Source organism: Tachypleus tridentatus, chromosome 12 (assembly GCF_004210375.1).
Source record: "Tachypleus tridentatus isolate NWPU-2018 chromosome 12, ASM421037v1, whole genome shotgun sequence".
NCBI lineage: Eukaryota > Metazoa > Arthropoda > Merostomata > Xiphosura > Limulidae > Tachypleus > Tachypleus tridentatus.
This window is the reverse complement of record NC_134836.1, coordinates 36539644-36557262: the sequence shown is the minus strand read 5'-3', so window position 1 is coordinate 36557262 and position 17619 is coordinate 36539644. Positions and strand designations below refer to the sequence as shown.

The window sequence follows — 17619 nt, the reverse complement described above, 5'->3', positions numbered from 1 at the left end:
CACCGAGGGGAATCGAACCCCTGATTTTAGCGTTGTAAACCCGTAGACTTACTGCTGTAAAGGGGACTACTTTGTGTAAGAAAGGATAATTATGTTGTTTAATTTTATTTCAATGTATATAAAATGTTTCTGACACGTCACGTGTTCATAGCTCAAATAGTTCAAATAGACTTAAGCCTAACTGTTTATACTAGGCGATATTTATGCTTTCATGTTTATATAGTTTGCAGTCGCGTTTGAAAAAATAATCTTAATAGTGTTGTTTATAAAATTACTATAGCATTTACAAAAATTAAATAACACTTTATTATACCTATATGAATTCCCGACACACGAACATCTATTTGTGCAAATAACCTACTTTTCTGCATTCACAATTAACCGTGGCCTAACTTAACTATTTGTATGGTGATCAAAAGGCTTACAAAATGAACTTCGCATTGTGTCAATATTATGTTGAAAAGCGTAACGTTAATCTCCTTTATTCTAATGAATATAAAAATTAGTTACATATACATTATATCTGTGAGCCTGTTTTTAGTTTATAAATTAAAACAAATACTCTTAAATAATCATAAAATTACTTTAAAAACTGAAGATCCAATATCCAATTTATGTTAAATGATTAGTAAATTTCTGATACGAGGTCTTTTATTCACTGAAATACCGTGTCATACCCTTGTAGTCGTTCCAATCATATAAATACGAGATCATTTCGAAACGAGCTAAGTGTTGTTCAGTTACAGATCGTTTGTTGTAAAGTCATGCCTGAGTTTCGAATAACACACAGGATGCTTTTCAATGTTGACACTATGTACAACCTTTATGATAACCATTTAACCAACTCTTGAACATAAAGGTTTCACGAGCTCCACGAAGAGAAAAATATTCAAGTGATAATTAAGTAAATGCTGTAATTTTGTGAAAAAAAACAACGATGAAAGTTATTTTTTCACTTTAAAGACTGTTTTTTTTATTTGAGTAATTACACGCATTTTTTTAGGAACAACTCATACTTAACCACTGAATATTATTGTACTGCATTACTTACAAAGTGGTTAAAACAAACGACATAATTTCAAGTATTTTAGGTTGAACCTCTCTGGTAAGTCTAATGCACAGAACGACAATAATCAATAATAGATTGAGAAAACAATTAGGCGCTACGCCCGTATTTAAAAATACAGCATCGCCAGCAACCGAGTTTTGATACCCGTGATTGGCAGAGCAGAGATAGCCTTTTGTGTATCTTTGTGCTTAATAACAAACTGCAATAATCAAATACAGATTTTAAAAAGTTAATAATGTGATTGTATTAGTCATTAAAAGACTTATGGTCTCATTGTTTTGTGTCAGAAATTTGGAAGCAAGTTAATATCCCAGCCTGCTTCAAAATGCAAGCAGCATTATGTTGTCTATTAGCCTGAATAACTTTAATTGTGAAGCACTGTGAATATAGTGTAGTTTTTATCATATATATCGTTTATTTTGAGTGTTGTTAATCCATTTAGATTTCAAACTGATTTCTTATTATTAACATTTTCACAAAATTACGCCTATTTCACCAAACTGACTGCAATCCGGAACTGAATAGTTTGTTTCAAATCCTCTAAGTTTTCGGAAACTTTACTTCTTAATTTGGCAATACGTTTTGATAAGCGAATGTTTTAACAATTTTAAATACTGTGTATTATATATAGTTTATAATAAAAATACCGATATTAATTTTAATATTTCATTCTTAGAAATCCCTACCATATATCCTTTCAATCACCTCAATCGGAAGAAAAATATCATTTGATATAAACTAGGATAAAAACATTATCTGGTAAACTTTAAGGTTGAAAACAAAATTGTAGGGGAAAAGGGAAAATAAATCTGCCAAGTTGTTATCTCATCAGCGGACGTTAGCAACGCAGGTTGCGTTTAGAATTTTCAATTCGATAACTGTTTTAGTCCTGCTGCAACACTGGGTGCATGACCGCTGTGACGTTAGAACGCTTGCTATTTGATTACCAGGCGCTCGAGTCTCGAGAAAAAATCAGTCTAGACAAAGATCTATAAAAAACTGTCTGGCTTCGATACCCTTTGACACTAAAGGGCGGAGCTTAACCCTGTGTGTGACCGCCCTTGTGTGCATATCATTTCGGACGTGACGTATATTCGCGTCTGCGCATAAAAAAAAAGGGCGCTTCAAGAATGGAAGTTGAGTTGATGACTTATACTGCGACTAGTAACGCATAATAACTTAGAATATTAAATCAGTTGAAAGTCTACGAGAATGTTCAAAGTAAGGAGTTTAATTTATGATGGAAAACAAAACAACGTTACACCCTTAACGAAATAGTGTGGCTGATAGAGAAACCTGTTTAAATGTCACGGCCTGCCATCTAGTGTCATAATAAACAAATTATATACGAGTTCAGGGTTGTTTTCTACAGTTTGAGTATTGTAATAACACAAAGAAGCTTAAACTCCGCCAACAAGACAAGTCTGATAGCTGAAGAAACGTTTTGCCTTACATGTGAATTAACTCTACTTTGACGATAAGATAAACACGGTCTCAGACGACTTTCTACGTAAACAAAAAACAAAATGGACTAATAATAAATACATAAAAACGAACACTCATGATCAAATCACAGTTTGAAAGCAAATTAAACAAGAATATCATTCAAAAACTTAATCTATAATAAATAACACTAACTTGAAAGTATAAGTTTAGTAATGAGAGTAATTAAAACAACTATTGTTATTGAAGTACAGGAAATAAAATAAAAGGTTCATTTTGAACATTCTAATGCACAGTGCTTAGCCCTAAGGTTTACATGAAGGACAGAGGTTAATGACAATTTATAAACTGCAAACTCTAAGATAAATCTAATGAAATATTGTAATAAATTAATTCGAGAAAATGGTTAAGAAGTGTATACTAAAACAATTCCTTTATGTAAGAATCGCATGCGTAATGTGAAACAAACTGAGAAATGATTCCTAAATCCTAATGAACCACACAATCTAAAATAGAAACAGACTGGAGTTAAATAGCATATCTACACCGCTCATTGTAATTAAGGATAATTAAATCAAACTATGCTGCACCAACCACAGGGATGCAATGCTGAATTTTAGCGTTACAGCCCCCAAAATAACCGCTAAAGAAGCGAAATGTAACCATATATTAAAATACGTTTATTTTATAAGTACATAGTAAGGGCAAAAATCTAAAATATCAAAATATTTAAGCAAGAGAAGGAAATAAAATTTTAACAGTATTGCAAATAATTCTTACGTGTACTTGAAAATAGTGAATTAAACATGCCTATCTGCATACAAAACTATTCATGATGTTCTAAAAACACGTAGGTCCAAGAAATTTTGATAAAAATGAAATAGAAACCCTATAACCCGAGCGCTTTTGAAAGGTGGACCTTTCTTCTTCAGGGGCAAGTTTGCCCCTTGAAAGCGCTTGGGTTAGAGGATTTCTATTTCGTGCATATAAAACTATATCTTTCATAAAACCAATGTGAAATTAAATATCTCCAGACAAAATTAGCATAAATTATATCTAAATTAATAAAGAGTCAGAACAGAAGAACAAAATTACATAAAAATACTAGAAGTAAAAGACCTTATAACACTAAAATACTGTTTTTATTTAATTTACAGCTTATTAAAGAACATTCACTAAAACATTAAATAGGGTCAGTTATATCTAGTATTAATGTCTTACGTGCACCAATATGCACTACACAAATTAGGTAAAATAACATAATAATATTCTGAATTAAATGAACGTTCTATTTCTTAAAATAAAATTCGAGCTAGACATTTACAAATTGTTGCTGCGCGCTTCATGTATACGGAACTCTCACGAACTGAAAATGTATGTTTTTTTATGTTTCAACCGGAACTACGAATCTTTTCTTAAATTTTGATCGTTCAGTAATAAAAAAAATACAATTGTTCATAATTAATTTTAGCCTATCATAAAAAAATAAAGGGGCCGAATGATAAAGGGGGTGAACAAAAAAGGCCCCACCCCTGAAAATGTTGTTAATTTGTTAAATCTTTTATTACATAACATAAAAATGTGTAAAACTATATATGTTTTTATGAGTCATTCGACGAGATCTGTTCAAATATGATCTCAAATTCTCATCTTAACACTGGATTTCGTAAATGCCTAAACTTTTCATGATTTTAATTACATTTTCTCGTAAAAAGTGTTGTGCACCTACTATAGTTTCTTAGATCTTTTTATTTCAAATAGCTTACAAAATGATTTAAAAAGTTTCTCTACAATAATTGAACGTAAAAATGAAACTCAAAATAACACAAACCAGTTTTACAAGTTAATATTTAGTCGGCATTTCCTTGGATTACAGTACTACTTCTGATCGATCGATGTTCCATACTTTCGATGAGTTTGTACAGATATTTCTGGGTGATTGACTGCCATCCTTCTTTGAGTGCTGCAAAATGTCCATCTTTTGTGTTTGGCTTACGAACTTTCGTTAATCGGTTTAATTCAGCCAATAAATTATCAGTCGGTCCAACATCAGATGATTGACCTGGCCATTCCATAGCATAAATTATTTTATTTCTAAGATATCTTTAACGACTCCACAATTGCAGAGAAACTTGTTTGATCTTTTTGTAGGCTAACTGGTATAAGACGATCTAAGAAATTACAGGAGATGCGCAGCACTTTTATGAGAAAATATAACTAAAATCATGAAAAGTTCCAGTAGTTATGTAAACGTGTATTAAAGTTAGGATATGAGATCATATTTTAACAGATCTCGTTATGTGCGTTCTAAAAACATATAGTTTTACATATTTTTCTGTTATCTTATCAAATATATATCAAATTAATAAAATTTAACACTTCTACGAAAAGTGGGGCCTAATAGGCCCCAGAGCAACTTGAAAGGTTATTAATATTAGACTAATAAATTTGTATTTAAATGAAATTGCCATTTCATTTGATTTCATTTCATTTAAATACAAAAATTATTAGCCTAATATTAATAACCTTTCAAGTTGCTCTGGGCCTATTAGGCCCCACTTTTCGTAGGAGTGTTAAAGGAAGCCACCTATTTTGTCCACCCTCCGTAGCTCGAAATATTACTTTGTCTCAAGAACATGATCCTAATACGAATCTAACAACTACAGTGATTTCTTTCTAACATGAAAACACTATAAATCCAAAATGAATGTTTCCTTGAGCTGAGAACATTTTCTCAGACTTTATCTGAAAGAGAACGTTCTTGCGAACTAAAACTTGATTTTTTCGAGAAAGTTTTCACATTCGCAAGTTACCAACAGTTAGCTTCTGGAAAGAACTTTTATCTTTTATAAGTAGATTCTGTAGTATTTTTCCTCCGTCTTTATGCATATGATTTGTCACTTATATGAAGAGCCAGACATTTTAATATAGGCCTCGATTCTTCTTTTTTAATCGGTTTCGCCCATTAAAAGACTCATTTGACGAAGTAAAACATCAATAAAAAACTTCAGATAGTTATTCAAGGTACTGAAACTTTGTTTAAATAAACAAATAAATTTTATTTCTTTTTTATATTTGATAAAAATTTAAAGAAAGAAATCCTGTGATACTAAAATGATTAAAATTGAAACTAGGGTATTTAGTTGCACGAATATTCTTTCGAGACTGGAATGTGTTTTCATAATGGTGGAGGTCCTCAAAGTGTGTTTCTTTTGAATTTCGATCAAAGCTACACGAGGGCTATCTGCGCTAGCCGTCCCTAATTTAGCAGTGTAAGACTAGAAGGAAGGCAGCTAGTTATCACTATCCACCTCCAACTCGTGGGCTACTCTTTTAACAACGAATAGTGGGATTAACTGTCACATTGTGACACCTTTACGGCTGAAAGGGCGAGCTTGTTTGGGGTGACGGGGATTCAAATCGGTGACTTTTGGATTACTGGCTTTATAGCATAGACGGAGACCTCAATGTCAAATTCATTTTATGATGAGATGATGGTAAACTACGAAACTTGTAATAGATCGAATTATAACTTTTCTGTTGTGATATTAGGAAACTTATATTGTTGAGAAAGATAATTGTAATTTAAAAGAATTTATACTTTTAATTAATTTATGCTTTTCAGTTAAAACTTCGTATTTAAAATATTTCTTCGGAATATTTTTGCTTGTTTAGAATGTTCCTAACTTGTCCCCTGGATTTTCTATCCTTATTCTCTCTTATTCATCAGTTTATATTTACCTCTCTTACATCTATGGATTTGTTTTTTTATAGCAAAGCCACATTGGGTTATCAGTTATGTTCAACGCGGTGAATCGAACCCCGAATTTTAGCGTTGTAAGTCCGTAGAGGTACCGCTGTCCCAACAGTGGGGGCCCGAAATGTCCAGGTGGTTAGGGCACTCGATTCGTAATCCGTGGGTCGCGGATTCGAATCCCCGTCACACCAAACATGCTCGGCCTTTCAGCTATGGGGATTTATAATGTGATGGTCAATCCCACTATTTGTTGATAAAAGAGTAGTGTAAGAGTTGGCGGTGGGTGGTGATGACTAGCTGCCTTTTTTCTTGTCTTACACTGCAAAATTATGAAGAACTAGCGTAGATAGCCCTCCTGTAGCTTTGCGCGAAATTCAAAACAAACCAAACCCAGCAGCGGGCGGATCTAAGAGGGAAAATGTTTCTATTCGTCTCAGAGATTTCATTATTTTACCTTCACTAAACTTTGCTGATTCACAAGAAGCTGAATTAAAGCGAAGTAAAAAAAATTATATATGTCACACTTCTACACACACACAGAGAGAGATATACATGTGTGTTTCAATAGTACAGTAATGTTCAGAATTTAAAATAAAAAGGTATAGAACTTACAGTAAATGAATCAAAATAAAGTAAAGAAAATTAAATATGATAAAAACAGTATTCAAACACGTATTTAAACACAAACAATTAAGCTTATGTTTATATGAATACCTAGAGATAAACATTAAACATATACCTGTTTGTTCACATTTATAAATTGATATATATTCTTTATTTCTCATGCGACTAGAAATTTCAAAGTGTTATAACTAAAATTATGTAATATGTATTAAAATTAAACATAAGTTTAAAAAAACAGATACGACTCGCTCTAGAAACCTCTAAAGAACCAGTACTTGGTCTCTGTTAATATAGATAATTTCACTCAATGTACTTCAGTCGTTGAAGGTTTTCGAGTTATATTAAAACTTTAACCATGAGCATCTAGTCATTTTTCTTTAGCCCTAGTTCTCCAATACTTTTACATGCTTACTTAACTGGGTATATAAAAATTTAAGCCTCTGGTGTGTTAATATCTCTACATAGTCACTGTTGGTGGTAAACTATAAATTCCTTTCCAGAGCACTGCCCAAACTGAAAGTTTACGAACTTACAATGCCAAAATCCGGGTTTCGACTCCCCACGGTGAACAACGAGCTTTGTGCAGCTCTGCCCTAAAAAACAACAGAACGTACATTCTTGTTACTGGTGGTGAATTTTAAAGTACAATGAGCTAATTGTTCATCCAGTTTCTTCCGCTTTATGACTTATGCTGATATGAAAAGAAGGCTACTTGATGGCCTTTCTAGCTTTGGATGCTATTGCGTCACTAAAATATGAAATCAGAAGGGGTATTGATGGTGTTTGTGAAATATATTGCTTTACTATTTTCTGAGTTACTCATTTCAGAGTCTGTCCAGAGCAGCCTTTCTATTTAAGAAGAAATTTAAACGTTTGAACTGTTTAATAACTTACGATTTTGTGTTAGCGGATTGTTTTGGCCAAGCGTGTTAAGGCGTTCGACTCGTAATCTGAGCGTCGCGGGTTCGAATCCCGGTCGCACCAAACATGCTCGCCCTCCCAGCCGTGGGGGCGTGATAATGTGACGGTCAATCCCACTATTCGTTGGTAAAAGAGTAGCCCAAGAGTTGGCGGTGGGTGGTAATGAATAGCTGCCTTCCCTCTAGTCTTACACTGCTAAATTAGGGATAGCTAGCGCAGATAGCCCTCGAGTAGCTTTGCGCGAAGTTCAAAAACAAACAAACCAGATTGTTCTAGTATGAATTTAATAGATGGTATGTGTCCCCAATTTTAGCACGGTAGCGAAGTGTTATTTTCAGTGGTGAATAGAAACTTTAGTATAAGTATTAGGAACGTCTCTCTTTCGACTTTGAATCCAATAATTACGAATAAGGTGCTCCTCAATCGTTGGTGATTTTCCACACAAAGACAACTTCGGGTTTCCTCACTTATCTATGAATGGAGGAACGAAAGGATTTGAGAAATTTTGATAGTTTTTCTTAGATTTTCGAAGCTGTCGTTCTAAATAATGAAGATCTATACTAAACATGAGAAGCAAGGCTCCTTTCTTCGCTTAACTTGTTCGTAGATCGAGTAAATAAGACACTTGCAAATGATACTGCAAATTTATTTTCCATTGCTTTACGTAGGGTATACTAAGTATATTATATAAAATCATACGAACCAAGGTTGTTTAAATGAATGTGCAATACGTCAGGTATATTGGTATCTACACACACGCGCGCGCACGTGTGTATATATACATATTTCAAAAATAAAATAAAAGACAATTTTTTTAAATCTAAGGAGTGTCTCTTTCATAATTAAAATTACCCAAGTTCTTTTTAATTATAATATTAGTCTTTATTCAAATATTTATTCCAACGTCTTCTGTGAAATTAATATTAACTGCATGTGAATGTTATGTTAAAATATATATTTTTAATGAAAACATAGCTTTTATTACGCTTCTTAGCATGAACGAAATTTTTAAATTGTTCTTAAATAAGACTACAGAATCTTCATGATACGTTGGCGAATATACCTAACAAGTGGCCTGTGCAAAATATGAACAGTTACATTAAAAATGTAAACTATTTCAACAGCTTCAGAATTCCATCCTTTCAGAAGAAAAGTGTTCGTAGTTTTATTTAGATAGTGATGATATAATTAAGTTTACTCTGTCATCACACATTGCTGAGTGCTTGAACAAATGTGATCTAAAATATAAAAGACTCGTCTCCAACAAACGATAGAGTTACATTTACCCTAAGGCTTTCGATAGTGATAATGTCCATTCAATCATTTCATTTTTTTAGTAGTTTGTGACAGTTTTTTTGCATAATATACATAATTATGCCACAGAATAGTCCTTTTTTATGAATTCATGTTTGATGTTTCGAAGCTCATAGGAGAACAATTATTTTTCATGGAGTTAAGACAACATATCGGAAGAAGTAGTCATTGAATGTCAAATAATTACATATGAAGCAACTTATTAAGATATTGTGGTATATTAGATATTTGATTGCCTGTTTAACAGCGTTTGAAAAGTTTGAGCAGGATCCTCATTCTGATGACTGTACGCGTTTGATCTCCATTGTTTTAGCATTTGGTATTGTTGTTAAACTCTTTCATCACTCTGCTTCCATTGCTAGATTTTATCCACATATTCTTCTCATTACCAAACTGTTCTCTGTTCTTTCTATCAATCTATCTTAGCATGCTTTTCTCTCTGTCAGTCTATCTTAACACACTGTGCTCTACATCAGTCTATCTCAGCATACTGTTCTCTATATCATTCTATATTACTTTTATTTCTGTAAGTCTATCTCAGCATACTGGTCTCTTCGTCAAACTCTCTCAGTATTCTGTTCTCTATATCAATCTATATTAACAAACTGATTTCATTGTCACATTCTCCCTATATACTGCTCTCATTCTCAAACTATTTCAGCATACTGTTCTTACTGTCAAACTATCTCAGCATACTGTTCTTACTGTCAAACTATCTCAACATACTGTTATTTCAATCAAACTATCTCAGAAAACAATTCTCGTTGTTAAATTCTCTTCACATACTGTTTTCATTCTCAAACTCTCTCAACATACTGTTCTCACTATTAAATTCTCTCAACATGCAATTTTCATTCTTAAATCTCTCAGAAGAATGTTCTTACTGCCAAATTATCTCGGCATACTGTTCTTGCTGTCAAACTGTCTCAGCATACTGTTCTTACTGTCAAACTATCTCAAATATATTATAATTCTCAAACAATCTCATCATACTATTTTCATTGTTAAAACGATAACAATGCCTCTTTTATTTACTGTTTTAACTATGATAACGTTGAAGGAAATTATGTTCTTATCATATGTTCTTTATAGTAGTTAAAAATTTGTTTCATTGCAAAGACCAAATAATTTACTTTTATTTCTTTCTTTGATAATGTTCTTCTTCTTTTCGAGAACGGCTTTATATACCATTGAAAAATATCGTTTTCATTTGCCTTGTATATAATATGATTGTTTACTATCAAGTTACATTCCGAAAATCTTTTGAATTTTCGGAAAGGTGGAAATACATGTGAATGTTTGAAAGAGGTAAAGAAAACTTTTTATCCAAAAAAAATCTTCCTTTTATATTCGATATTGCGGCTTACACATTTATCAAGCGTCTGAGTACCACTGTAATAGCTATGATGGGGCGAGCCACAATTATGCGTTGATTTAGTCCAGTGTTGAGATTCCTAAATATAAGGCCCTGTTTGAATTGCTTTTCGTGTAGTTGTTTTAAAGTTGAAAAGCACGAGTTTGATCCTATATGGCGCCTCTACAGCGTTCTTATGCGTGACTAGTTACAGCTTATATTTCGAAATTACGTAATTGTACATCTACACTTGTATACTTGCATTTTCTAGCTGTGGTTTAAATATGTGCAACTGGTTTTTACAAGAAAACTATTTCTGCACGTGTAAACTAAACTATTAAGGTCTACATTCTTTTTTTCGTTTTTGTAGATAAACGAGTTTTTATTCTATTCGGTGGATTCCACACTATTGTTTGTAATTTCAAGTCATCTCTTTTAGCAATGTTTGATGGGGGAAAATGGCTCCTCACTTGTCCTTGATATAAATTGCGGAGTGGATAATTTAAGAAAATAAATGCCAAAGCTAAGGGGGGAACTCATTGAAAGCATAAAACGTAAAACAAAAATCACATCAGCTAGGATTGTTTTAAAATGAAATTGTTTAATATTAAATGAGAAATAGCTTTCTGGAAAACACGGGGCTGGGCATGGCCCAGCCCATGGTCTGGCTGCCGATCAAAAGTTCTAAGATTCGAACTGCAATATACCGCTGACAATATATTGCAATATATTCTCTACCTTCAGCTTAAGGAACATTAAAAATAAAATAATTTCGCCAATCGGTTAAAAGTAATCACGTACATAGCGAGTGCTATTAATCTGGTTGTCATTTTTCTTGTCAATAGTTCTAAATGAGGGATGGCTACACCTGGATTATAAGGATCTTTAATCCTGCCATTTAGCCCATATACATATGAAGTGCTCTTCAGGTTGAAAATTCCTATTCCACTTCCTGGTAACCATACATTATTCCTCCGGAACACAATTGTCAACATTATTGATCACATAGTACGTGTTTTACTTTTTGTTCCATTGCTTTTGAACAAAGAATGAACTTTTATTACAGATAGAAGCAGACAAAACGTTATTCAAACTTCGTTTCTGATATCCAGTAACAAAACAATAACCTGCTCATAAATTTAATGCTGCAAACATGTACTGCTTCTGACAACATAAATGAAAAACGACTATGTCAAAAAGTGAAACACAACTGCAACTAAACGAAAAAGCAGCGTGCATTATTCGAAAACGATATTCAAATCTCAGAAAAAAAATCTGAAAGAACATTTTAATTTCAAGTTTTCTCTACCTGTTATGAATGATAGCCTTCATTTTAAAGCTAAACATATAGTCATGTACAATTACTGTGGTACTGGGCTAGAAAATATTCTAGTGACACTTAACCTTTCACATTTAAACCTAAATGGTGGTCTGACTCAAAATATTGGCTTCTTACCGACAAAGCCATGAGGTAGGTTATGCTCTGGTGGTGAAAATGACAAACATTGTTATACAATGTAATTATTAATTTTTTTTGCTAAACTGTCATTTTGGATTATTTTCAAGTCAAGTCAAATAAGTTTTTAAACTGCTACGATTTAGTCATTAATAATAAATTGCGTCGAAATAAATAAATAACCATTATAAATAGCTCACGTGTTACCTTCAGTGATTGGTTTCAGTTAAGTTCTACGTCCCGAACCCGTGTTTTAAATTATAATTTCCGACCAGTTAGGGTAGCAAGACAAATGACTTATATTAACAACCTGTTAATTAGCTTTAGCTCTCATAAAAAGGTATTTATTGATAGTTTTATTTAACAATACACTGAGATAAAACGGCTTTTGTACAACCATCAGGTTTTGTTTTGTTTTTTGTTGAGCGTTTACTTTCAAGTCAAGGCATTGTCCTTTAGCATGGTGTTCAAGCTTCTATTTAAACGTTCTTTGGACATACAGTTATCAAAAAGGTGTTTTTAAATGTGCTGAGTTCGGACGTCCTAATGGGTAAGTGTCCATTTTTTCATGAAGTAACTATAAAGTGAAGGCATAGTACTGACCTCCAAAACCTAAGCGATAAAACCGTGCTAAAGTAACGACCACGGGTAGTTGTGCAATGTTTGGTTATAGGAAGAACGTAAATCGTTGCCTAATTTTGAATATTCCTGTCCACTAATAGCAGACTTGTTTATTTGAAAGTTTATAATTAAACATCTATTTAATTTGTGACAATGCAAGTGCGATAATAATGGAGTGAAGCAGCCGCAAAGAAAGCTGTTATGGATTACATACTACCTTACCCAGTTTTAAGTTGTTTTTTTCTTAAATGTTTCTAGATTTCTCTTCCATTAATTATCAGTAAACTCTCTTTAAATTAGGCCCTTTCTGAAATACTCGATACAAAGGAATCTAGACCAAAGAAATATTACTTTTAATGTCTTAATAATCTCTATGGCCATCCAGTTGGATTCATGGGAATCTTGGGAAACTAGGTTTAAAACACAACAGGATGCTTTTAGGAGTCATACTTACTCAGAATGTTTTTAAATGTCAAGCGTTGATATCTATAAATAGTTTAGAATCAAGAATACAGTTATTAAATTGCATTTCATCCCACACATCAATTTTCCCAGGGACCTTCACGTGGCTCTAGTTAGTACCAAAATATACTGAGCTTCTGAGGGCTGGATGTGTGTATATATAGAGAGAGAAAGAGAGGACGTTAGGATATTTATTGAAATGATGTACATATTATACACTGACGAACTTTCCATAAACAACAACGAATCCCCGTCGCCAAACATGCTCGCCTTTTCAGCTATTAGGGCGTTAAAACGTGACAATCAGTCCTACTATTCATTGGTAAAAATTATCCCATGAGTCGACGGTGGTTAGCGTTGACTAGATTTTGTCCTTTGATTCTATTACTTCTAAGTTAGGGACGGCGCTTTGTGCAAAATTAAAATCAAACTAAACCAATCGTAGCTTTCGAAGGTGTCTGATCAAACTGTTATTGAAGATAAATATTAACGTGTCAAATGGGATTCAAATTATCCATGATTTAAAGACAGTCTTTGGTCATATAAAAATGATAAATAGTATTATAATGCATACGAGTACAATATTTTTTCTATTTATTTCAAAGGAATTTTGATAACTATCCAATAATCAAATACACGAACTGAGATACTTGCTTTGGATATAGTTTTGTGACTGTCTTTTACCTGGAATATGTGGTACTAGGGATGTAATATGTAATACGAATACATCAACAGTTGATAAAATTATACATATTTACTTCATAAATACCATATTTTATTCCGATCCAACGGTTACAATAGAATAACAAATTTTTAACTATTGACCAGGGAGAAGGTAGCCGTTCGGCAGCACCTAACATCCACAATAATGGATTGACTGTCAGTCTTATAATACTGCCACGACTTAAATTACGAGGAATATGTTGTGGTATCGCATGAATTTGAACCCGGGTCGCAAGCCTCAAAATTCAGCGCTCTACCACACACTCATAAAACATTTGTTATGAAGAATAATAGTGTTTATTTATTTTCTCCGGAAAGGGGACCTAATAACAAATACAGAAAAATTAAGAATATTCTAGTAAGTACATTTATTTATCAACTCTAGAATGGAATTACATAATCTTAAACATACATATATTAATATTCATTCACTTGAACTTACTAATATTGGTTGATTTTTAACTGCACAAATATTTTTAAAGGTGCAAAATTTGCGATCAACACCAGACGAAAGAACCCCTGGTTCGAATCTAAGATCTTCTGATTCACAGTAGGGTTCACTAGACACTAGAACATGCCTCCTACGATGTTTACCAAAAAGCTGTTTGTTACATATTATTTTATTTTCAACTGCTGTTACCTGCTGTAATTATTCTTAGAAGTTAGTTTGCTTTTCTCCTTTCAGCTTTTTTTCTTCTGTTTTTGAACATTTCCACTCTAAAAATTATACTAAAAAAAGGTGAGAAGCTATTTGTTTTTCTTCATCTATATTTCTGTTTTTATCAACAAATTCCACATCGAGCTATTCATTAAAAACACATAATCTTATATCAAAAGTCGACTACACTTACTCTTCATACACTATTTTGTGTAAAACGATGAGTCTACTCATATTACAAATTTTATTTTGATAAAGACCAAATTTCGAAATTTTCTTGATGTGTGTCCGAACCTGTACAATTGCATTCTCTAGCCTTAGTTTAAAATGCGCAAAGATTGTTTTTGAATTTCGTCCCAGCCATCTCTAATTTCAGTTAGTACTGAAAGACTAACTCTTGGATTGCTCTTTTTACTAACGATAGGCCCGACATGGCTAAGTGGTTAAAGCAATCAACTTATAATCTGAGGGTCGTGGGTTTGAATCCCCGTCACACCAAACATGCTCGCCCTTTCAGCCGCGGAGTAGCCCAAGAGTCTTTCACTACAAAATTAGGGACAGCTAGCGCAGATAGCCCTCGTGAAGCTTTGCGAGAAATTCAAAACGAACAAAAACAATTTACCAACAAATATTGGGTTTGACTGTGACAATATAAGACCCTCACGGCTGAAAGGACAAGCATGTGTGGTGGGACGAGGGTTTCGAATCAATGGCCCTAACCAGGGTCAATGCGATAAGATATATATTAAAAAGAGTAGAATTTGAGTATTAATCAAACGGTATTTTTTCTCTTTTAGATTTTGTTTTCAGAATAAAGAAATATAAGTGAAAAGGATAATTACAGTGCAGATTATAAACTCGAATTATAAAAAATGATATTTGCATGTGTGCGTATGCATACATTCAAATCCGTGTCTTAATAAGCTGAACACACTGAAATATTTATATGATATTTGATTATTGAACACTGAAATATTCTGTGTATATTTAGCTAATACTTATGAAACAGAGTTAAGAACAGTATATTTAATTAGGTATATTCGTTACCAGATTCTTTTTTTTAATCTTTGTAGTAGCTCACTCTGATCGGAAGTTAATATTAAAATAGAAACGTACCGTAAGTGGTAATTTGTACTTTTTCAGCAATATTTTTGTCATGAAATGAACAACATACAAAAACACGAGGGCGGTACTGAGCAATCTAGAATTTTTCTTAGAATTATTGCTGAAGTGTGGGTATATCACAATGCAAAAGTAATAATTCTGTGGTCTGTAGCCTTTTGAAAGTAATTATCCTCTTTATGTAAATATTCGTGTGCATGTAAGCCGATACCTAGATCAAAATACTTATTTATTTTTTTTAAGTTTCAGACATTTTCTCCCCAGTGGATCAGTGGTAATCTTACGGACTTTTGTTGCTTAATGTATCTAATCAAGTAGAAAAATCTACATGTAAAACGTATAAAAAATAGCTGGGGCCATACGAGTTAAAATTTTTACTCAATTCAGTGTATATTATAATATGAAGGTTATAGTAATAATCTCTCTAGCCTGTAACTTTGTGAAAGCAATTAACTTGTTTATATAAATATTTGTGTGCGTCAAAATCACTGCATGTGTCAAACTTATTTCTTAATGTTATTAAGCACAAAGGTACACAAAGAGCTATCTGTACTCTACCCGTCACGGGTATCAAAATCGAGTTTCCAGTGGCATAAGTCTGCAGACATAATAGGGATATTATTATTAATTTATATATATAAATAAAAAAAATTAGTAAGATTCACCTGTGTAATATTAATAAGTAATATAAATAATAGTTTATTCATACTGAAGTAAATATTATACTACTGTTACTAATACTTAAAACTTCAGTGTGTAAGACTTAATGCTATTATTATTGTTACTTATCACAGCAAAACAGAAACCTGTGAACATTGTGGCTGTTTGTATGTTAATACTAACACTGCAATGAAAATTAGTCATGAACTTGAAATTAGATGTGATTATATGGAGCCCTAAAAGGTGTCTGTTTCCTGAATTCAGTTCTGGTAATCCTACTCTAATTAGACTAAATAAACTAGCATTTTGGTAGCAACACAAGAATAGAAAACTTATAATTAGTAATGTACTAATTTGACTTAATGTTACTACTAGTTGCATAATTTGTGTTATTGAAAATTGTAATTATTTTATTTTGGAGTCATTTTGTAAAATTAAGTCAATTGGTTATGAGCATGATTTTATGAAGTAATTAATTTGACTGACCAAATTAGTGGTACCTAGTGAGCAGTTAAATTATATAATGGAGTTACCCAGCTGGATCTGTTCAACTATATAGGAAAAAAAAACTGATAGATAGATTTATTTGGGCAAATGATGTCTAACAAACAAAAACATCAAATCCAAATTCTGTTTAGCCCTTCATATATATACCTATCCAACAAATATTAAAAGCATGTACCAGGTCATGAAGCCTGTCCGGCAAGTAACAAACTAATATAAAGAATGAACTTGTGCCTCTGATAACATAAAAACAATAAAGGACCATTTGATAGTTAAAGGTATCTTTTCATACCTGCTCTAATGAAAAGGTAAAAACTTAAGCTATCCGTGTATTTTTCAGGAAATTTTTTATTCCTCTTTTAAATTATTATAAAGTATTGTCTCAACTGCAATGTAGCCTTTCTTTTTCATATCTTGTGTACTCACCCTGTTGTCCTTGGAATGTAGGACAAAAAAATCAGAGAATTTTATCTTATTGGTGCACCACATAATCTTGGAAAAGAACACCCCTTACCTTTCTTTTCTCACCAGAATATAGGTTCTTAACTTACCCCAAAATCATACTAGTAGTCAGTAATAGCCATCCAATGAACCTTTGTATAGTGTCTTGTATAAAAAGAGGACTAACCCTTTTTGTCCTGTAATCAGTATGTCTGTAAATACACCAAATAATTTTGTTAGCTTTATAATTAACAACAGAGTGCCATCTTGATAGCTTCAATGACATTTCCAGTTTTTTATCTTCCATTTACTCTAATAGATATTGTCCTACCAACCAGCTAATCCTATTATAAATTCTAATAGAAATGCCTAGTAATAAGCTCCTGTTTGCATTAAACAAAGTTAAAGCTGCATCCTCTCTAGTTGGCTACCTGCCATTTATTTTGGTATAGAAAACCATTCTGAATCTTTGTTTTTAAATCTTATTCAC

At 32.6% G+C, this 17619-nt stretch overlaps 1 protein-coding gene across 6 annotated transcripts in view; it reads left to right on the top strand.

Annotated features, from left to right (window-relative positions):
- LOC143235850 (transforming growth factor beta regulator 1) overlaps window positions 1-17619 on the top strand; it is a 111352-nt gene that overhangs the window by 38865 nt on the left and 54868 nt on the right. The window contains exon 1 of one of the 6 annotated variants that reach the window (XM_076474090.1): window positions 15553-15688. The exons of 1 other annotated variant lie outside the window; for it this stretch is intronic. The gene's annotated coding sequence lies outside the window, so the exon portion shown is untranslated. Of the gene's footprint in view, window positions 1-15552; window positions 15799-15911; window positions 15931-17619 lie in introns of those variants that run through there. 4 more of the 6 variants (XM_076474093.1, XM_076474094.1, XM_076474092.1 and 1 more) reach the window with 4 other exon arrangements.